The sequence below is a fragment of the Choloepus didactylus genome, chromosome 22 (assembly GCF_015220235.1).
Source record: "Choloepus didactylus isolate mChoDid1 chromosome 22, mChoDid1.pri, whole genome shotgun sequence".
Lineage (NCBI taxonomy): Eukaryota > Metazoa > Chordata > Mammalia > Pilosa > Megalonychidae > Choloepus > Choloepus didactylus.
The window spans coordinates 13,771,212-13,793,813 of NC_051328.1; the positions used below are offsets into that span (position 1 = coordinate 13,771,212).

The 22,602-nt window shown below is 41.8% G+C and overlaps 1 pseudogene; it reads right to left on the reverse strand.

The window, feature by feature from the left end:
• LOC119518385 overlaps positions 1-22,602 on the reverse strand; it is a 40,254-nt pseudogene that overhangs the window by 12,754 nt on the left and 4,898 nt on the right.

Here is a 22,602-nt window from a genome sequence, read left to right on the forward strand (position 1 = left end):
GTAGCTGAACCACAGCTCCCACCCCCACCCCCTGTAAAGATCTTCACAGTCCTAATCCCTGAAACCTGTGAATATATTACTTTCATGGCAAAAGAGACTTTACAGATGTGATAAAGTAAAGAATCTTGAGATGGGGAGATTACCCTGGATTATCTGGCCAGGCCCAATGTAATCCCAAAGGGGAGGCAAGAAGGTAAGAGTTAGAAAAAGTGTTGTGATGACAGAAGCAGAGAGAGGGTGTTTCGGTTTGCTAAAGCTACCGGAATGCAATGTACCAGAGATGGGTTGGCTTTTTACAAATTTACAGTTCTAAGACTATGAAAATGTTCAAATTAAGGCATCAACAGGATAATACCTTCTCTGAAGAGAGGCTACTGGCATCTGGGACATCTGTCACATGGCAAGGCACATGGCTGGTGGCTACTGGGCCTTCTCTCCTGGGTTTCATTGCTTTCAGCTCTGGCTTTAGTGGCTTTCTCTCCGAGTTTCTGTGGGTGTGCCCTTGTCTCTTAGCTTCTCTGGAGCTTCCCTCTATGAGCGTCTCTTAATTTCATCTCTTAAAAAGGACTCCATTGAAAGGATTAAGACCCACCGTGGGGCAATTCCTCAACTGAAATAACCTAATCAGAAGGTCTTACCCATAACACGTCTGCACCCACAGGAATGGATTAAAAGAACATGGCCTTATATATTACCAAAATTAAGATTATTGTCCAATTAGAACATGAAATAACATATGTCTTTATTAGTAACATCATAAAATAGTTATATTTGTGTGCCATTATATTTTAGAAGAGAGTGTGATGATTTTTATCAGGCTTTCCTTGTTTTGATTTGTGGCTGTTAACCAATTTTTCATATGTGGAAATATACCTATCTCTTCTGTTGGAAAGAAATTTAAAATTAAATATTAATTAAAAAATCAAGGAGTTCTCTAATGTAGATTTTAAACATATTAACTTTCAAATCCACTATGTTTGTTTTGTTTTGTTTTTTCACAAGTTACATACACCAAACTTTTCTGTGAAACTGTCCTTCCCTTTCAATGTGTTTAATTTTTGGTTGATATTTTCCTTGTGACTTAGTTAGGAAGGACTAAGTTGCAAGATCTTATTTATTAATAAGTATGAAGTGTAAACCCGTTTTGGTGTAATATTCTTGACTCCTTGGTGCTAAATTCAGTGCTTGATTTTATAGGTGTTAATTGTTAAAACGCAATAAATAAAAGTGAGACAAAATTTCAGAACTATGAAATTAAGTTTTTTATTTACAAATGAAGTATTTCATGTAAAATAAGTGAACAACTTAAATTCACTTGGGTAAAGAATTTGTACCATGTTTATTACATAGGTTAGTTTGTTAGGGGATGTTGCAGAGGGATCATTATGGAAAGAGAAAGTGTGACAAGAAAGCATGAATATTTTTAAGTATCTTGATAACGGAACTGCATGTGTAGGATGTTTGTGCAAACAAACTATTTCAAAATATTTTGTAAACTATAAAATATTTATTGTGCATTAAAATTACCCACTTTTACCCCAAAGGTATGTGGTGATGAGAAGTACAGAAACTTTGCAATACCTATAATAGGTTGGTCTAAGAGGATTCAACACTTTATTTTTGCTGCTCAGTGTGTAATGAATAGAGATTTGTAAATCTTTGTGAACATTCTGTATTCGTTCCCCAAAGCTATTCATTCCCTGCTGCCTGCCTTCAGCACAATAAATATACTACTACTGCTGTGGGGTAAAAAAAAAAAAAAAAAGAACATGGCCTTTTCTGCTTCAAACCACCACAGTGGGATTGGAAGATGCTCAACTGCAGGCGTGAAGATAAAGGATGGGGTCATGAGCCAAGGGATGCGTGTGGCCTCTAAAAGCAGGGAAAGGCAAGGAAACAGATTCTCCCCTTGAATCTCCAGAAGGAACACAGCCCAGCTGACCCATTTTGGACTTCTGACCCCTAGACCTGTAAGACAATAAATTGGTATTGTTTTAGGCCTCTGTTTATGCTAATTTGTTACAGCAGCAACAAGCAGCTAATTCTCACCCCCTCTGTGAAAGCTCAATGCAGGATTTTGCATACTTCTCCTCATCCCATGATCTGGAGCCAGGAAGTCCATGGAAGCCCGGGTGGGCAGACTTACATGAAGGCGTCCCTGGGGCAATTCCCTGAGGTCCTGCACCATGTCACCAGCTTTTTGACATCCTCAGTAAGCAGCTTGCCTAATATTGGTCATGCCAGCTGCAAAGAAAGAGCAGGATGTGGTTGAGTGTGTGTGGCATGTGTATGTGCATGGTAGTGTGAGCAGACAGTTTCCATTTACTTTGTGCAGGACTCTGTGCCCAGCACTTGACAGCATGTCATGAGGCCTTGTTGCCACCATCCCTTTACAGATGATAAAGTGGAAGACCACAGATAAGTCATTTTGGCCTCATCTTCCTCATCTGAAAAATGGGAATCATCTCTCTTCTCACAGCCACACAGTGGATCGTGGTGCTTGGAGCCCAGGAGAGGGCTTCTGTGGTGTGGCGTGTGCCCAGGAACCAGAATAAGAGTGGAATGGGAGAGATGACCCATATTAACTTTTTTCTTCGGGCCTCCCTAGGTCCTTAATCTGTACTCATCCCTCTCAAATTCAGGGAAATTGGAAGAATTAGAGCAGATTCTCCTGAAGTTCAGTGTTTTTGGTTTTCCAAGGACAGTTGGAGTGTGTGTTTTGGGGCTGGAGGGTGAGATCCTTATTCTTTCTAAGAGGATTTTTTCAAGCCTAAGGGGTGCCTCAATCCACAGCTGGGCTAACCTGTGAGCCAGATCTGTGAGGCTGGGGGCTTCTGCCAACGGGAAGGGATGGGCACTCAGGACAGTGGCAGAGCAGGGCTGCCCCTCTGAGGATGTGGTAGGCAGAACATGTGTGTGTGTGTGCATTCATTTTTATGGGGAAAGGTGTATAGCTTTCATCTGATTATCAAAAGGGCCTGCAGCCCAGGAAAAATTAAGAACTGGTCAGTGCGGAGCCCTCTACCAGGCAGACCTCAAACTGCAGAAGTCAAAGCCTTGGACTCCAGATTTCTCCCTTTGTAATGGGAAAATTGAGGCCAAAAGAGGGAAGATTGCTAAAGTCCCATAGCAACTGGGACTTCAGACTAGAAACAAAAGCACAGATGAAGGGTAAATTCTGCCTACCAATTTCAGCACCGAGTGCGGATATGTGGGAGGATTCCCTGATGTGGGCCCAGCCCCCAGCTGGCCCTTTGGTGGCATATCCAGGCATTGTATCTTGGGGCCTCAGCTCCAGGCCCAGACTATAGGACCAGCTCTACAGGTCAGCCTTCAGGCTGCAGGAAGAAAAGAGTGGTCTCCCCCAGGGCTAGAGAACTGCAGACCCTTAAAAGAGTGTTTTGTGCAGGCCCCCAGGATTGCCGTGCCAGCACCCGTGGGGAGTGAAGGAGGCAGAATTGGGCAGGGAAAAGGCTGGGCCGTGATGCAGCCACAACAAAGTCTCTGAAACTGGAATGACTCTGCAAAATTGTCCTGAATTGGGGCAAGGAGGCCTGGGTTTTATACCTCTGCACCGACCGGTCATCAGATATGAGTAGCACCGCTGCCCCTGAGGTGACCTTGCACTGGGCATGCGAGTGCTTCAGTGGAAAGGAGGTGGGGAGGGGCAGGGGCTCTGAGCAACACCAAGCAGCATCCACTGCATAAATGTTTATGTAAAATGTGTAGGGAGAGAGCACTGTTACATGCTCACGTGTATGTGGATTCTGTGTGTGTGTGGGAGCAGCTGATGTGGATATGCCAGCCAGGTCTGAGATGTGAGGGCCCAAACTTATTCTACCCACAGATCCCAAATATGTCCTCCTCCCACCTGTCCTGAGACCCAGTATGCTCCTTGTGGAGTCTTTTCTGACTTGTCTACTCATTTCCTTAAGCCAGATATCTTAGAGTCATCCCTGATCTGCCTCTCGCTCACATGCCAAACTCTACCATCAACCTTCAGAACATTCTGGAATAACAGTAATAACAATAATAGATGACACATATTACCGTGATCCTGTGTCAGGTCCTGTTCACTCATTTATTCCTCACAGGGATGCTGTGCAATTGGTGCCTGAGGTCTGCAGCCAGGGAGGGGCAGAGCTGGGTTCAGCCTCAGCTGTCTGGCTGCTGAGTCCTGGGTCCTCGCCGTAGAAGTGGACACCATCTGCCTCTCTCCATCCACATGGCTACCATCATCAGTGCTCTCTCGGGCCACACCCAAAACCACTGGCCTCTTTGACTCTAGTCTTACCCCTCCAGTCCATTTCCCTCAGTGCAGCCAGTGGGATCTTTCTAAAAAGGTATGCCATCATGTCTCTCCTTTGCTTAAAACCCTTCAGAGGCTCTCCAGTGCCCTCAGGCTAGATCTGGCCTCCTTCACACCACCGTGGAAGAGGCCTTGCAGGGTCTCGCACCACAGAACAGACAATACCAGAGGGCTGTCCCCACCCCTTGGGTCCCTTTACCATCTTGGGGCTCATGGCTCTCTGGGTGCCTTCACTCTCAACCGTCAAGGTGCCTAGAGTTGTATTAGTCACCCTAGGAGGACATTGCAAAAAAGAGCAGTTGGAGAAGAACATGCTGCATGACAGAGACGCGACGGAGGGAGCTGTGACTCTGGGTGCTCTGAGTGCAGTGACAAATATAAATACAGGTGCCCTGGCCGGAGCAGAGGAGTACAGAGACACCAGCCTGTGATGTCAAGAAAAACGACCTGGAGGAGAAAATACTTGAGTTCAGTTCGGGAGAAGAGGGAAAGTTTATTCAACAGAAAAGGGAAGGATGTTACTAGGAGAAGGAGCCACACTGGCCAAGGCTAGAAGTCATCAGAGAATGGTGAGCTGCAGTCAGACATAACGTCAGGATATTCCCAGACATTAGGGCACAAATCGGAGAGGAATGGGAGATTTCCCACCAGTGAGTTCACGAAGTTTCCAGGCAGGCTCATGAGCCCCAGTTTACAGAGGAGAAATCTGTTGGAGGCCTGGAGAGGTCAAAAGACTGGCTCACGGTCACAGGGGAGTAAAGTCACAGAGCTCACCAGAGACCTAACTCAGGTCTTTGATGTTCCACTCCCTGCATGTATGTAGCCTTGAGGGGCGACTGAGGGGGTTCGGGCCAGCCCAGGCTTCAGTCAGCTAGTGGAGTATGGAGGGCAGGGAGGAGGGAACAGTAAATGACCTCAGAGTCCAAGCTGAAGCTTTACTGGGGTAGAGAGTCCCCGTGATCAATAATTAAGGAGATTTGAGCTCCTCTTAAGCACAATTTGAAGAAATGGAGGCCAAAGTACACGCACACAGCTTTAGTTCTCCCAAATCACTTGTGCTTAAATCATGTTAAGGGCCTGACAGAGCCACAAAAGAAAGAACAAACTTTAACCTCAAAATTGAAGCTGTGTTCTTCCCATATCCCCTAACTGAGCATTCCTAGCATGCAATTATGGGACTGCGTGTGCCTTCTCTGGAGTGAGGCATGGGAGGTAAACTGGAGAGGAGGGGAGAATCTCCAGTGGGTGAGTGAGCTGATCCCATCGGGCAGGAGATGCACCGGACTGGAACTGAGGCACAGACTGGCCCTGACTCAGGTCCCTCCTGCTTTTGGATGCCTGGGCAGGCTGCCCGCTGCCACCTGGAGAGGCCAGCCACACAGCTGCAGTCAGGAGTACGTTTTTCTAGACACATGAGTCCAGGGGGTGGATTCTCAGATTGGGAGCTCAGGGCGGCAAGAAGGGGCAGAGAAAGCAAAATCCAGTAACCTGGATTTGTTGTCCGGGATTCGGGGCAGCCCAGGGCAAGGATCAGGGGCATCTGTAGCCATGCCTCCCTCTGGCCACTGCTCACCGAACACCTGCTCAGAGCCAGCCAGGCTGCGGACCTCCATGTGTGAGCAGAAGACCAAAATACAAGAGCGTGGAATGAAGTCAGGCCGGTTGGTTTCCCCGAGCCCCCGTGAAACCCTGGCTGGCCAGCCACAACCTCAGGCTCTTTGGCATTTCTTGTCGGTGACAAACTAGAAGGGACCAGGCTCCAAAGGGCCTGCAGATTCTCTGCCACCTCCTCGCCCTGGCAGCCTGTTCCTACAGATCTTTGCCCAAAGTGGTTTATTTTCAAGTTTTTGACATTAAAATTCACATTAAAAAAAATTGAAGCTATTGCCCTGTCTTAAACTAAGCCATTGTGTCTGGCCCCACATCCAGGCTCAGGTCTGGTTCTCATTGTCTTTGGGTTGAAGTAAACCCCTTTACATAACTTAATTAGGATTCTTGTCAATGGTTTTTAAAATTATAGTATTTAAAAAAGAGAATTGTAACAGTCCAAGTCGTTGAGTTAGTGGACACTGGCTGTTCCAATAACTGGAGAGAGCATTTTCCCAAAGGGTGAGGGTGACATCAGTGTGGACACCTGAGGGTGAAGCACAGCCCCTTAAAGAGACCCAGATGGGCTCAGGCTGCTCCCGTCTCCGGCTATTGCTTGCTGGTAGAGGGAGGTAATGCACTTACCGGGATCCAATGGCTGTTACGGAGGCTGCGTTGACAAACCCTGCGGTTGCTGGATCAAAAGCTGCTTTGGATGCCATTTGTTCAGAATGAAACAACATGCTCATGCTGGGTGAGAACACAGAGACCGTTTAGCTCAACTCCCTCATTTTCCAGGTGGAAAAATGCTTGCAAATCATAGATAGTGAGTTCATGGGACAGGCAGAATTGGAATCTAAATCTTTCAGATTCCAGACTCTTACTCAGCTTACCTGCTCAGAGGCAACAAAAGGCTACAAGTTTTTCTTTTCATCTGAGTGAGAAAAAACTGGGTGTGATTAGATTACTGAAAAAAAAAGGTTTCCCAGGGCCAGTGAAAAAACAAAGGGTATTGGCAGTAATAAGAATGTTGTGAAATTCATTTGAAAAACCACAGAAAGGAACATGAAATGTAGATGATGAAGGCTGAGAGAAAAAAATTTGTCAAAGTTGAAAAGACTCTCAGGAGTTCACCTAGTTCAGCACTGTCTACAATATAATCCATGGGATGTTAATTTGCTGCTTTGAAGAAAGAAGTTTCTATGGTTGAATGGGTTTTAGAAATTTTGGCTTAATTCAAATCAAACAGATTTCTTTTCTGCAAGCATTCCCAGAGTTATTAGTATGATAATACGCATTACATATTTCTAGGATAGAGATAAATGTAAAGTTTTCTAGAACCCCTTTTCTGTTCAAGAATAATCTCAAGAGTCTAATATTCTTTGGAATATTCCCTTTAAATGTTTACCTCTTCCAATATCCAAATTTTACAGATGAGAATACAGAGGCTCTAAAGAGAGAAGTGACTTGCCATAGATCACACCACTTGTTAATGGCAGAACCGGGACTCAAATGTAAATGTTCAGATCTCCAGATAGAAACCAAAGAACCAAATCCTTTTCTTGTTTCCATGCTGTGTACACACTTAACTTTGTGTACTCCAATAAAATAATTAAAAGTATAGTACGGTACAGCGACTGACAAATAATAGCTAAGTGCTTCATGTGCATTAGTTCACATGGTCTTAATTAAAACCCTAAAGGATAAGACTGTTATTATCCATTTTATAAAATGTTGTCAGAAACTGTAAAAGGTTTGAGCTTTTACCTTGCTTGCAAGCTAACAAGTTAGCCTGTCACAGTTTATATATATGTATACTTAATGAAGACAGAAGACAGTGAGAGACAAAGATGACTGATTACAGGAAAAACCTAGCAGCATTGGCTCCTCATGCCCAGTTCCTACAGGGCGATGCCTTGTGGGCTTGGTGTTCCCTGCCCTGCTGTAGGTGCACCGCAAGGAGAGGAACCCTGGAATTGCTCATTACCTGGTCTGTAAGCACGTCTCCTCTGAGGGATACTGCCCTGGCACATGTGTGGGAGGTACCTCTCCATATCTCTCTGGAGGAATGTGCTTTCTTTAGCTTTCATGGCTGTTTGCTGTTCAAACACGTCCTTGACTTAGACTGGCTGAACCCTGCAGAAATGTGAGAAATTCGGGAGACTTGTCTCCCAGCACAGTATGGAAATGGAAGCTTACTACACAAACAGTTTGACCCTGGGCAAATGGAGGTAGTAGGGAAATAAATAAATGACTAAATGAATGACCTAGGTTAGGCCTTTTTTCTACAGATGTAAATGACCACCTTTTATACTTGCCTGAACATAGGTAGGGACGGAGAAGAAGGGAGGGATAAAGAAACTTGTTTACATCATACAACACATCATCCTGGACTAGATCTAATAATGGAGGAGAAAATTTCCCAAAGGACATTATTAGGGCATATGAAAAAATTGGAATATAGACTAAGCTTTATATTAATGTTAAATTTCCTGAATGTGATCATTGTACTTCAGCTAGTTACATAGGTGAATATCCTTGTTCTTAGGAAAAGAACATGAAGTATTAAGTATTCAAGGAGTATAATGTACACAACCTACTCTCAAATGTTTAGAAAATAGATAGATAGTGTGGTGGATTGAATTATGATCTCCAATTTAGAAATATTCTTGGTCTTGATCTGCATTTCTGTGGGTGTGAATCCATTGTAAATAGGATCTCTTGAAGATGTTATATTTTTGTTAAGAATTAGTCCAACTGATTGAGGTTGGGTCTTAATCCAGTTACCAGGGAATCCTTTGTAAAAAGAAGAACCTCAGACATAGTCAGAGAAAGCCATGGGGAGGAGCTGGAAGCCAGAAGTCAGTGGAAACTGGAAGACAAAGAGGAAGAGAGGGCATTGCCATGTGATGGGAAAGCGAAGGAGCCCCACGGATTGCAGGCAGCCATCACCAGAATGTTGTAGACTTTGGGGAGAAAGCATCTCCTTGCTGGTGCCTTGATTTTGGGTGTCTCCTAGCCTCAAAACAGTGAGCCAACAAATTCCCATTGTTTAAGCAATCTGCTGAGTGGTATTTGTGATTACAGCTTAGGGGAACAAAGATAGATGATGGATTGATGGATAGATAGGTAGATAGAATGATATGGCAAATGTGGCAAAATAGCAAAAGCTGGTAAATCTGGGTATCTGAGTGGAAGTATGTTGGAGTTCTCTGCATGGGTTTTGTATTTTAGTTTTGAAACTGTTCTTTAAGTGTGAAATTACTTCAAAATAAAAAGTTTATTAAAAAAAGAAATATGTATGCATTGTGACCATAGCAGGAAAACCTCTATCAAAATGGAAGTGAAGATGGTCTCTGTCCTCCATGCCCCACACAATAGCTTTGTGCCCATTATCAACACAATCAGTTTTTGTACAAAATACAGACACAACACTGATTTTGCAGTATCGCTTCATTGTGAGCCTCCCTGGTCAAAACTTGAGAGGTTCCATTTTAGCTATAGGGAAAGCCTTAGTCCAGCCTTCCCACTCTGACATCAGTCTCAGCTCCCATTTTGTCTCTTCTCTCTTTTTTCTGATGTACATGTAATTTACATACCATAAAATCAACCATTTTAAAGTATATAATTCAGTGGTTTTCAGCATAGTCACAAAATTGTGCAACCATCACTACTAATTCCAGAACATTTTCTTGACCGCAAAAGAAACCCCCGACTTTTCAGCAGTCATACCCCCAATCTTTTCTCTCTACCTCCTCATACAATATGTGGCTTTTGTGTCTGACTTCTTTCACAAAAAAATATTGTTTTCAATGTCTGTCCATGTTGTAACATATACCAGTACTTTATTCCTTTTTATCACTGCATAATATTCTACTGTATGAATATACCACATTTTGTTTATTCATTTGTCAGGTGATGGACATTTGAGTTTTTTCTGCTCATGAATAATGCTGCTATGGACATTTGCATTTGAGTTTTTGTGTGGATCTATGTTTTCAATTCTCTTGGGTATATACCATGAGTGAAATTGCTGGGTCATATTGTAACTCTATGTTTAAATTTTGAGGAACTGCCAAACTGTTTTCCATAGTGGCTTCACCATTTTACTTTCCCACCAGCAATTGTATGAGTATTCCAGTTTCTCTACAACCTAGCCAACATTTTTTGGTCAATTTTAAATTTTATTTTATTACAGCCATCCTAGTGGGTATGAAGTTGTATCTTATTATGATTCTAATTTGCATTTCCCTAATGACTAATGATACTGAGCATCTTTTCATGTGCTTATTGGCCATTTGTATATTTTCTTGGAGAAATGTCTATTCAAATCCTTTGCCTACTTTTAAATTGGGTTGTCTTTTTATTGTTGAGTTGTTAGAATTCAATCTCTTTTTATTGGTCTGTTGAGATTTTCAATTTCTTCTTGAATTAGTTTGAGTAATTTGTTTTTCTAGGAATTTGAACATTTCATGTAGGTTATGTAATTTGTTGGCATATAATTGCTATTAGTATTCTCTTATAATCCTTTTGTTTCTATAATGTTGGTAGTAATGTCCTCACTTTCATCCCTGATTTTAGTGTTTTGCATCGTCTCTTTTTGCATCATCTCTCTTTTTTTCTTTGTCAGTCTAGTTAAAGGTTTGTCAATTTTATTGATTTTTTCAAATAGCCAACTTTTGGTTACATTGATTCTTTCTGTTGTTTTCTATTCTGTATTCCATTTACCTCCACTCTGATCTTTATTTCCTTCCTTCTGCTAATGTCAGGTGTAGCACACAATTCTTTTTCTAGTTTCTCAAGGTGTGAACTTAAGTTATTAATTTGAGTTCTTCTTTTTTAATGTAGGCTATTATAGCTATAAATTTCCCTCTGAGCACTGCCTTCACTACATTCTGTAAGTTTTTGGTATGTTGTGTTTTTGCTTTCATTCTTCTCTTATATATTTATTCTTTGGCCTATTGGCTATTTACGAGTGCATTGTAGATGCCCTTTATCAAGCTGAGGAGTTCCCTTGTATTCTTAGTTTGTTGAGTCTTTATATTATAAAAAGGTGTTGGATTTTGTCAAATGCTTTTCTGCACCAATTGAACTGATCATGTGGTTTTTGTATTTAATTATATTGCTATGGTGTATAACATTGATTGACTTTAATATATTGACCAATATTATATTCTCAGGATAAACTCCACACGGTTATAGAGTATAATCATTTTTATATGCTGCTAGACTCACTTTGCTATTATTCTGTTGAGGATTTTTACATCTATATTCATAAGGGATATTGTGATGTCTTGGTCTGGTTTTGGTATCAGAGCAATAATACTGGCCTCATAGAATGAGTTAGGAAGTGTTCTCTTCTCGTCCATATTTTGGAAGAGTCTACTGTCTCTTGAATGTTGCTGAAGTCTTTTCTTCCACCAGAGATCTTTTGGGGTCTCAGAATATTTCACACCCCTGCACTTGACTCTGTGGTTTTGTCTAACAATAGAGAAACCCTAGTACTTAAAGTCAGACAACCTATCATTGGAAATTAGCTTCTGCACTTACCTGCTATGTGACCCTGGACAAATCATTTGAGAGTTAAGAGAATCATTAGCATTGTTATCATTACCATCTTATCTTCGTCATTTATTGACCGTTTTATGGACTTCATATGTCTTTGTCATCTTTAAGCTTCACAACAAAGCTATGGGGCAGCTGCTATTATTGTACCCATTTTATAGATAAGGAAATGTGGTGCAGAGGGGCTAAACTTAATCTGTGGCTTTTAGCAGATGGCAGGGCTGGGGTTGGACCCAAGTTGTCTGACTCCGGTGGGCATAGCTTAATACTACTTGCTAAATTCTTTTGAGGTGCCAGGTTTCTGTATCTCTCTCTGTCTCTATGTGTGTGTGTGAATAAATTCTCTTCTATCTCTCACAAGCCTATGAGAGAAGAATTATAAGTGCCATTATAACAATGAGGAGACTGAGACTCAGAAGGGTTTAAAAACTTGCTGAAAGTCACAGGGCTAATAAGTCATATTAATGTCTGTATTAGGGTTCTCTAGGGAAAAAGAATCAGTGAGAGATATCTATGAATATAAGATATAAAAAAGTATCTCATGCAACTGTGGGTATGCACGAGTCCAAATTCCGTAGGACAGGCAGCAAACTGGTAACTCCAATGAAGATGTTCGAAGAATTCCTCAGGAAACGAACTGGCAACTTCGATGAACTCAGGAAACGCTTTGCTGGTCAGCTGAAGAAGAAGAAGAAGTGAAGGTCCTTTATCTGTCTCGCTTAAAAGTCTTCAACTTATTGGATTAAATCCAGCCAACTGCATTCTCTCATTGTGGAAGACATGCTCTTTGTTGACGTCATCAGTCACAGCTGCAGCCAATTGACTGATGATTTAATAAACCAGCCTGTTGGTTTATTAACCAGCCACAAACATCCTCGCAGCAATGGTTAGGCCAATGCTTGCTTGATCATCACCTGGCCAAGTTGACACGTGACCCTAACCATCACAATGGCATTTTAACTAAGAGCTGTATTTCTGCAAAAGCCAAGCCCTAGCCATCTATTCTGGTGTTTCTGAACCTCAGTTTCCTCCTGTGCAAATGTATGTAATAATAGTACTTCCCTAACAATGACTGAGGGAAATATCAAATAAGGGCATGGTATATGAATGCTTTCATAAAGGTTATGCTTAATAATAGTTGGCTATGCCCATATTTGTCTGTGCAAACCAACAAAGAGTAGTCTCCTCTGGCAGGGTGCCATTTTGTTGACTGTGGGCTCAAGCCTTGGCTGGATGTTAGATTCATTCGTCTAATTTTTTAGGGCCTTGTACAATATAGGAGGTAATTGTGCTCCTTAGAAAAAATGATTTATTGATGAATTTACCCTGCTGCATAATTTGCCCCAGACTTGCGTGTCCCAGGGCAATTCTTTTTTATCTTAGTAAAATATAGTCAACCTGAGGCCCTTAGGGGCAAGCCATTTCAGAGCCCACCTAGTCTAATACAAAATGCACTGAATCAATAGAGCTTTATTCCTGCCACTTCTGAGAGCCTCTGCTTCTCCCTGGAAGACAAAACAAAGGAGTAGTTTTTGCCCACATTGAGGTTAATTGAATAATGTAAATTCCAAGTGATGATATTAAAGTTGTTGGATTCTTGGCCTGCAATTCTGCAGATATTCCCTTTGGGTTAAGCAAAAAAGGGTACACTTTAGGAAGCCACAGACATTTATTATGTTTGTTGTTGCCTTGAGAATGTCTCCACTAGTTTTTTTTTTTTTAATTCATTTTTATTGAGATATATTCACATATCATGCAGTCATACAAAGCGTACATTCAGTTGTTCACAGTACCATTAAATAGTTGTGCATTCATCATCAAAATTAATTTTTGAACATTTTCATTACCACACACACAAAAATAATAAGAATAGAAATTAAAGTGAAAAAGAACAATTAAAGTAAAAAAGAACACTAGGTACCTTCCCCCCCCAACCCCCATTTTTCTACTCATTCATCCATACACTAGACAAAGGGGAATGTGGTCCATATGGCTTTCCCAATCATATTGTCACCCCTCAAAACTACATTTTTATATAATTATCTTCAAGATTCATGGGTTCTGGGTTGTAGTTTGATAGTTTCAGGTATTTACTGCTACCTATTTCAATTCATTAGAACCTAAAAAGGGTTGTATATATTGTGCGTAAGAGTGCCCACCAGAGTGACCTCTCGGCTCCTTTTGGAATCTCTCTGCCACTGTAGCTTATTTCATTTCCTTCCACATACCCCTTTTGGTCAAGAAGATGTTCTCCATCCCACAATGCCAGGTCTAGATTCCTCCCTGGGAGTTATAGTCCACGTTGCCAGGGAGATTCACTCCCCTGCGTGTCAGATCCCATGTAGGGGGGAGGGCAGTGACTTCATCTGCCAGGTTGGCTTAGCTAGAGAGAGAGGGCCACATCTGTCCACTCAGTTTTGGGAAGGCTTTCTGAGCTCAGAGGTTAGATTACTGGATGCCTGCCCATCTGTGTTTTACTAGAAAAGGATTTGCTGGAAAAGACAGTTTTTATTTTAATTTTATTTGGGAGGGGGCGGTTTTACTGAGATGTAACTCACATACCATACAATTCACCATTTAAAATATTCAATTCAGTGGGTATAATATATTCACAGAGTTGTGCAGCCATCAGCACAATCAATTTTAGAACGTTTTATCATCCCCCAAAGAAATCCTGAATCCTTAAGCAGCCACCCTCCATTCCCCCCAAATCTGTCTCTGTAGATTTGCCTGTTCTGGACATTTCATATAAATGGAATTGTACAATCTGTGGTCATTTGTGACTGCTCTATAATCACGAATCATGTTAGTTTCTGCCCACAGGGCAACTGCAAATATGAGGACATGTTTACTATATGTTCCTAGTGGCTTGGATCATTTGGCCCATCACCTGCTTCCTGGATTTGCCAAAATTGATTAGGTCCTGAATTTCTCTCAGGTTTCTCTATCTCCTTCTTCAAACAGGTCAAGTGTGCTGACAACGCAAAGCCATTGTTTATTGTATATGCATGCACATATTGTATATGTGCTCTCCTCCTGCTCTCCTCAACAAATCTGACTCATCCTTCAAGACTGGCTTAAGCTTGTCTTCTCCTCTGGAGTCAGACCTAATTTCCACCAGTTGGGGTTTTCTCAGTATGCTTGCGGTAGGTTGAAAAACAGGGCCGCAATGTTTTGCAGCTGCTCCTATCAAAAGAAGTGTGTCCTCCCATTTCTATAATCCACACTGGCCTTAAGACTTGCTTTGTCCAATAGAATGTGGCAGAATGACACGATAGGAGTTTGTACACTCATGATGGGAGTGTATTCGTGCCCAGATGCATTTAGCCCTCTTGGAATGATGCCTTGAGACCACTGTGTAAAGCTCAGTCTTGCCTGCTGGAAGATGAGAAGCCATGTGGGGGGAGAAAGGACGTGCCCCAGTGAGTGCCAGCACCAGCTGCCGGAAGTGTGAGACCATTTGGACCACCCACTCCAGTTGTGCTTTCAGATGCCTGCAGCCAGATTAGTGACCCCAGACAAACCAGCCGACCCAGCCCCTAGCCAGGGCCAGTCAAAATGCAAAACAATGAGCAAATAAATGGTTGGGGTTTTATGCCACAAGATTTGGGGTTTTTTGTTATGCAATAGAAGATAACGGATTTGGAGGAACATTTTGTGTATGCATGCGCGTGTGTGTGATGGAGGTCACAGGAAACTCTGTGTTTGGAAAAGGATGTCATTCTCAGGGCAAAATCCTTTCACCTATCATCTTAATTCAATTTTATCTCCCATTCACTATTGAGGTCTTGAATTAGGTAATCTTTTTCTGGGATTCCTTCTCTGATATCCCAGAGACCAGGTTAGCTGCCCCTCCAACAGCCTCCTTTGCACTCTATTCTTGGTATAATGTACTTCACACTTTATATAATTCCCTGTTTTTTTTTTTTTTTTTTTTCCTGGTCTGTTTTTTCCAGTATGCTGAAGGACCTGTGAGGGCAGAGATGGAACCCACCTCAAACCTCTTTGTCCACCTGGAATCTGGTATAGCACATCATATAGATGGAAGAATTTTCTTTTAATGGATCTCATCAGTTCATCAAATGTTTATTGATCCCCTTGCCAGGTCACTTATTCCATTGTGTGACAGTGCTAACGTGACAGTGCTCTACCTTATTACTGTGTCTGGGTACCTTCTATTCATAGGCCTTCAACCGATCACTAAGGCTGAAAAAAAAAATCCCCTGCATACGTGAGTATTTGTGCTATGTTTCACTTAAATCATCTCGTCTTCAGCCCACGGAAAGTGAAACAGCTGAGGATCCTGGGGTTTGCTGGCCTGGAGCCTCTCACCAAACTGAACTCTCTTCTCTGGATTAACAATTCCATCATAACAAGAACTTTGCATCAAAAATCATTCTTTGGCTTTACAAAACCCATCTTAAAATGTCGTAACAAGAATTTAGCACCATCAGGAGTCTGACCAAGGCAGAGTAGAATGCAATGGTCATTTCCATTGTTTGCAACTTTAATTCTTTTATTAATGCGATTTAAGCGCCTGTGGATTTACTGATTCTAATGGCCAGCAGTAGAACATGTAAAAAAGGCTTCTGGGTCAGAGTTACTTAATATCTGACCTCAAAGTGAGAGTGAGCAGTTTATTTTATTTATTAACATTTTTTGAAGATAACTGTGACAATTTTCATATGACTTTAAAAAAAAAATGTGGTGATCAGACATTTTAGGTGCTATTGTGATTCCAGGAAACTGCCTTTTATGCTATACCCCTGAGAATTCAAGTTAAGCTAGAATTCCACTTTACATTCCATTTAACAAGACCTTATTTTTGGTAGGAAAATTCCACTTTAGCACTTGGAAAAATTCTTTAATTCAACTGGACTCTATTTATAAAAGGAAAAAAAAAACGGAAAGTGATACAAAATTCTTTTCAGAGAACTGGATATTCTTGTTGTTCTAGAATTGTAGGAATAATTCTGATATATTTGAATCTCTTTTCTGCTGCTAGATAGTTGTATGACAATGGAGAATGACTAAACCGCACGGAAAATCAGTTGCCTAAAGTGAAAAAGGGTTCAAAAGGGGATAAAGTTCCTTCAGGGTGCCAGGCAGTGCTCAGTAAAAGCCCCATCTTCATGGTTGTGGTTTCCTCCAACCCGTACTGGATATGCAGAGTAGGAACGCCACCCACTGGTGCCCGGGTTGGCACGGGGGCCAATAAAACTCTGCCACTGAAATTCTTTAGTTATGTCTTCACCTCCAGTGACCCCTGAGGCTTAAAATAGGAATTAAGGAACAGATGCAGGACCCCTCTGTACCCTGAGATTTGCTGGCTCAGGGGCTGCTTCTCCTCTAGGACGGCTTGTGTGGGGTGGCACATGTGTCTGCGTGCGAGTGTGTGTTTAAAATAGCCACAGTCATAGGATCTTCTACATGAACCAGCGCAGGAGAAATTTGGGGGTGGGAGAGGGAGAGGGAGGGGAGGAGGAGGGATTTCGGAATCAGCCTCTCACCCATCCCGCGGCACCTGCCCTCCTTCCTTCCATCCCGAGCCTCGGGGCCCCCCGGAGTGTTTGAAGGGTCTTCTTGGAGGCGGTGGCTGGTGGGAGCGTGTGCGGGCGGATGCTGCCATCTCCTGGTAGAAGTCTCCTAATGCTCCGTGCAAGACGCGGTAAGGGCTGAGCTTTTTACCTGGATCCTCAGCAGTCCCAACTTGCTTTTGGAAATAAATTAAGCGATTTTACTAGAAAGCAATTTTAAACAGTTACAAATTGAAACACAAACGGGTGTGTTCTGTAAAAGTTTCACTAAGTTTATTTTTCAGAGACTTTAAACCTCCAGATTGTTCGTATGCCAGATAAGTCCCAAAACCCGGAGGCAACAGCTTCTTCAAGAACATCAACCAGATGCATCCCCCTTCCCCATGATGTCCACACCCCTTTTCAATATGAACAAGTTAGGGTGGTCACTGCCCAGAAATCCCTGAAGAGACAGGGGTCAAATGAGAGGGAGCAGTAGCCAAAGACAAGACAGGATTTGCAAAGGATTATGAGTACTGAATCATTATGTATAGGGGTGTGTGTGTGTGTGTGTGTGTGTTTGTGTGTGTGTGTATAGTCTCTAGTGGATTAGATTAGCTAGAAGGGAATAACTGAAATTGTGCAACTGTAACCCATACCATACTTTGAAATTTGCTCTATAACTACTTGTTAAACTGTACTTTGAAAGTTGTCTCTTTTCTGTATATGTTATATTTCACAATAAAAAGTGTTTAAAAAATGGGTGTATTCTAGAGTAAGTAGTATTTATTTATTTTTAGTTTTGAAAAGTTTATTTTACTTTCAAACAATAAACTTTAATTTTAGGGCAGTTTTAGGTTTACAGAATGTACTGTGTATTTTAAATTTTACAGAAACTTAACAAAATGCCAAGTTGCTTAAGGCCACCTATCCAGACCCCTATGAAATGCTTTTGCACTGCTTTGCACTGTGTATGCTTAAGGAAAACCAGTTTTTAAAATTTGGACTTGTATAAACACTAAAACAAAGATTCACAATCCACTCTCCTGTTGACATTTGTTATTTGAAAATTCTAACATGGACATAGGTTCATTTGAAAGGACATAAGAAACATAAAATGAAAGGAAGAAAAATTCTCTCTCCTCACATCCTGTCTCTCTCCCCAAAGGAAACCAGTGTAAATTGTTGCTTTTAGATTAAATATTCATACACATCATGTATTTATGTAGAAAAGTGCTAATGTCAGCCCACAAATTGATGTTTTATTTTATTTTTATAGCTAACTTATTTTCTATTTTGAGCCCACCTCTTGTCAGATTGGTGGTAATTGTAGTCCCCACCTCCAAGGGTCGTGTTTCAGGCTGTGCTTTTGAGGTTTGCTGAGGGGGTGTTTGGCCCTTGGTCATCCATTCCCCCAGGTGATCTTTGAGATTCCATGTTTTTTGACCCTTCCGGTGGTCCTTGGCCGCTTTCATGGCATGCTAAGGATACAGGGCTCTGCCAATCCTGACACATATCTGTTTGCATAGACTCCCACGTGGCCTGGCCTCTCTCAGGTTGTGCAACCTCTTTGGCCGCACAGCTGGAAGGCAGGTTGCCTTCTCCTCGACTCCAGCCTCTCAGACCACCTCCTTGCCCTCTTTCCTGTGCTTCCCAGCCCGGAGGAAACTCTTTCTAGTCTGGGAAGAAGATGCTCTCCCTTCTGTCCTACTTCTAGCCAAGTAGCCCTAATTCATCCATACCTGTGATTCTTCTTTCTGTGGCTTAAAATTTAGACAAAAACGTCAGGAGGAAGGCTCTGACTTCTATTTTGCATTGTTTTTCTTTGGAGGCAATGACAATAAGACCAATTACTTGCTTGTCTCCAAGAGAAACTGGAAAACACACCATAGAGACTAAATACCTCAAAATATTATTGTTGTATTTCTCCTTCTGGTAAATCTATGTGGCAAAGTTGGTGTCCTAAATGTGTATGTTTATGCTGACTTAAAAATATATATATATATACACACATTCATATATAAATGTGTATATATATATTTAATCAGAGTGGTTGTAGGTTTACAGAAAACTCATGCAGAAAGTAGAGAGTTCCCTGTAGCCCTCCCTTTCCCTGTTATTAACATTTTGCATTAATATAGTACCTTGGTCGCAATCAGAGGATTCACTCTTTGTTTTAATCTCTCCCTCATTTTTGAAGGAAAGTTTTGCTGGATATAGAATTCTTGGTTGGCAGTTTTTCTCTTTCAGTATCTTAAATATATCATGCCACTGTCTTCTTGCCTCCATGGTTTCTGCAGAGAAATCTGTACATACTCTTATTGACTTTCCCTTGTATGTGATGGATTGCTTTTCTCTTGCTGCTTTCAGAATCCTCTCTTTGTCTTTGACATTGGACAATCTGACCAGTAAGTGTCTTGGAGTAGGTCTATTGGGATCTATTCTATTTGGGGTATGTTGTACTTCTTGAATCTCTAATTTTCTGTCTTTTATAAGAGTTGGGAAATTTTCAGTGAATATGTCTTCTATTACTCTTTCTGCCCCTTTTCCCTTCTCTTCTCCTTCTGGGATACCCATAACACGTATATTTGTGCGTTTCATGTTGTCACTCAGCTCCCTAAGACCCTGCTCATATTTTTCCATTTTTTTCACCATCTGTTCTTTTGTGTGTATGAATTCGAATGACCTGTCTTCCAGTTCACTGATCCTTTCTTCTGCCTGTTCAGATCTACTGTTGTGTTCCTCCATTGTGTTCTTCATCTCCTCCATTGTGGTCTTCATTCCCATGAGTTCTGCCATTTGTTTTTTTAAGTTTATGAATTCTTCTTTATGGTCAGCCAGTGTCTTCTTTATATCCTTCAGCTCTTTTGCTATATCTTCCTTCATTTCATCAAATTTATTTAGCATTAGTTGCCTCCACTCCTGTGTCTCAGCTGAGCTATTAGTTTGTTCCTTTGGCTGGTCCATGTTTTCGTGTTTCCTGGTATGGCTTGTTATCTTAAGTTGTCTAGGCATCTGATTCTCTTGATTAGTTTATTTTGGAGCTTGTTTTCTGTCTTTTACCTGGTGGTTTTCTTGTTGGTTGGCTTTGTTTTCTGGCCTCTGTTATTCAGTTCAACTTGTTCTAGACCTCTAACTTAGGTTTTATTTAGTTGATCAGAATTTTTCCCCTCTTGTTTTTTCTGTTTCTTGCTCTGCCTCTATGTAACCTTTTTGTAAGTGGGTCTCCTCAGATATGGTTGACCCTGGTCAGATTTTCCCAGTCTAGTGAGGCCCAGATCTCATTGGGAGGGTATGGAGTTTTCCTGAGAATGAGACCCTCCTATGAGGCCTTTAGAATTGATGCTTTTCCTCTCCTGTCCAGCAGGTGGCGCTGGCCAGCCCGCAGCTCCCCCACCAGTGTAAGGAGGTGTGGAGCCTTTAGTTCTCCTGGTGACTCTGATCCTGTCAGGGGCGTGGCTGACTGAAGCTGGAATCTGAATTCCAGCCCCTGGGGTCTGAATTCCCAGAAGGAGGATTGCCAGTTGAGCTGGGCCTCCCTCCACTCTCCCAATCCTCAGACCTTACCAGTTGTCTCTCAAGGGCACTATTCCCTTGTCCTCTCTTCTCTTTGGGGCCTCTCCAGTGTCGGAAATAAAGTGGTACCTGTAAGGGAATAAACGCTCTCTCGGTTCTGGAGGAGAAAAGAATTTATTTACGATCTTGCAAGATGGGGCGTCCAGCCAAACACGCAGAAGGCTGGCGCGCCAGAGGAAGAGAATGGCGATCTTTAAATCTCCTACTCCTAATTCGCAAGTCCCTCCCCTGTTTCCCCATTGACTGGGTACTACAGAGGTTACAGCCTATCCGAGAACACTAACTAATTCATCTTTTGAGATTTTAATTTGTACAGCCAATCCCAGAGAGCCAACTAGCTCATTATTGAGATTTTGAACTGATTAGCCAATGCCCCCCCAAATTTTTATTTTTTTGCTGTGAGTTCCCGCCTCTGATACTACCTCATGTCTCTTTACATCAGGCAGATTCTCTCTTCTCTTTGTCTGGGGCTTGTTTAAACTGGTTTTGCCTCCATTTCCCTTATTCCATGCTGTCTCTATGTGAAAACGAAACTTATTCCTTTCTTACATCCAGGTAGATTCCTTGGTCAGCCTGAGTTGCCAATTAAAGACGGGGCTAGAGGCCTTCAGTAGTGAATACGGAATTCAAAGACACTGTGGATACTCTGTCTCCCCTCAAGCCCAGCCTAGTCCCTCAACCTGGGCTTTCCGATAGAAAATAACCACATATATTACTTTTATTTTAAAAAAAAAAAAAAAAAAAAAAAAGTAGAAAAGAAATCAAGAAAAAGAAAAAAGGAAAAAAAAGAAAAAAAAAGAGTCTCTTTTAAACGTCTTTCCCCAGCCTGGAAGTTTTGTCAGCGTCAGAATAGAGCATTTAAAGATGTGCTTTGGGCTATTGTCTGATAATTACTCTCCAACCGCTTCAGTTCCACCCCTGCCGGGGGCTACTGAAATGCAAAAAGATAAGGGATCAGTGAGAAGCCAGAAGGGACAAAATGTAAGGGGAAAAAAAATGGCTTTTTTGGAGTCTGGGAATGGGTGCCCGCTTTTACGTGCCCCCACTTCTTGGAGCCCAGCCCTTCTTTAGCACCCCAGCTCCCAAAGTTAGTTAATTAATTTGTTAATTAATTCTGCAGTTGAGGCTGGGTTGAGCCTCCCTTCTTGCCCTCAGCAGATTGCTGTTTTTTGTTTTTTTTTTTTTTCCCCCGCCTTTCAGGAAGCCGGCAGCAAGACAGTCTGTGAGGTCTGGGTGGGGAGGGGCGCCAGACCCCTGGTCCGGGGAACTTACAATGTTCGCTGCGATCTCAGCTTTTCCTCCAATTCCAAACTTGAGTCCAGTGTGTGACTGGTTACTGGAGACCCCGAAAACACTGTTTCATACAGTTCTTGGGTAACTGCCAGCTGCTCTAGGGGAGAGACGAAATTCTGCTCCTCATCACTCCGCCATCTTGCCCCGCCTCCAGGATTCACTCTTTGGATTGTACAATTCTATTCTGGTTACATACATGCAATTAAAATTAATAATTTTAGCCACTTTCAGATACTCAATTCAGTGGTGTTGATTACATTCACAATGTTGTGCTTCCATCACCATGATCTTTTACCAAAACTTTTCATCACCCCAAACAGAAACTCTGTACACATTAAGCAATAGCTCCCCATTTGCCCTCTCCCTGGCCCTGGTAATCTCTAATCTAATTTCTGTCCCTGAGATTTTGCTAATTCTAGATATTTCATATAAATACAAGAATACAATATTTGTCTTTGTGTGTGGCTTATTTCACTCTTTCACTTGGCATAATGTTTTCAAGGGTCATCTGTGGTGTAGCATATATCAGAACTTCATTCCCTCCCACCCCCCATTTTTTTTTAGTAGTTGAATCTTTTGCATTTATTGGAGATGACAGGAGGAGAGGTATACTATTTAGATCTTTTCCTTTATGATATGGGAAAACTATTGAGTAGTCAATTCTATATGGTATGTAGACTTGTTATAAGGACATTAAAAGATTCACTTGTACATAATCAGAAATTTTAAAAGTTCTGCTGACTTTTTTAAAAAAGT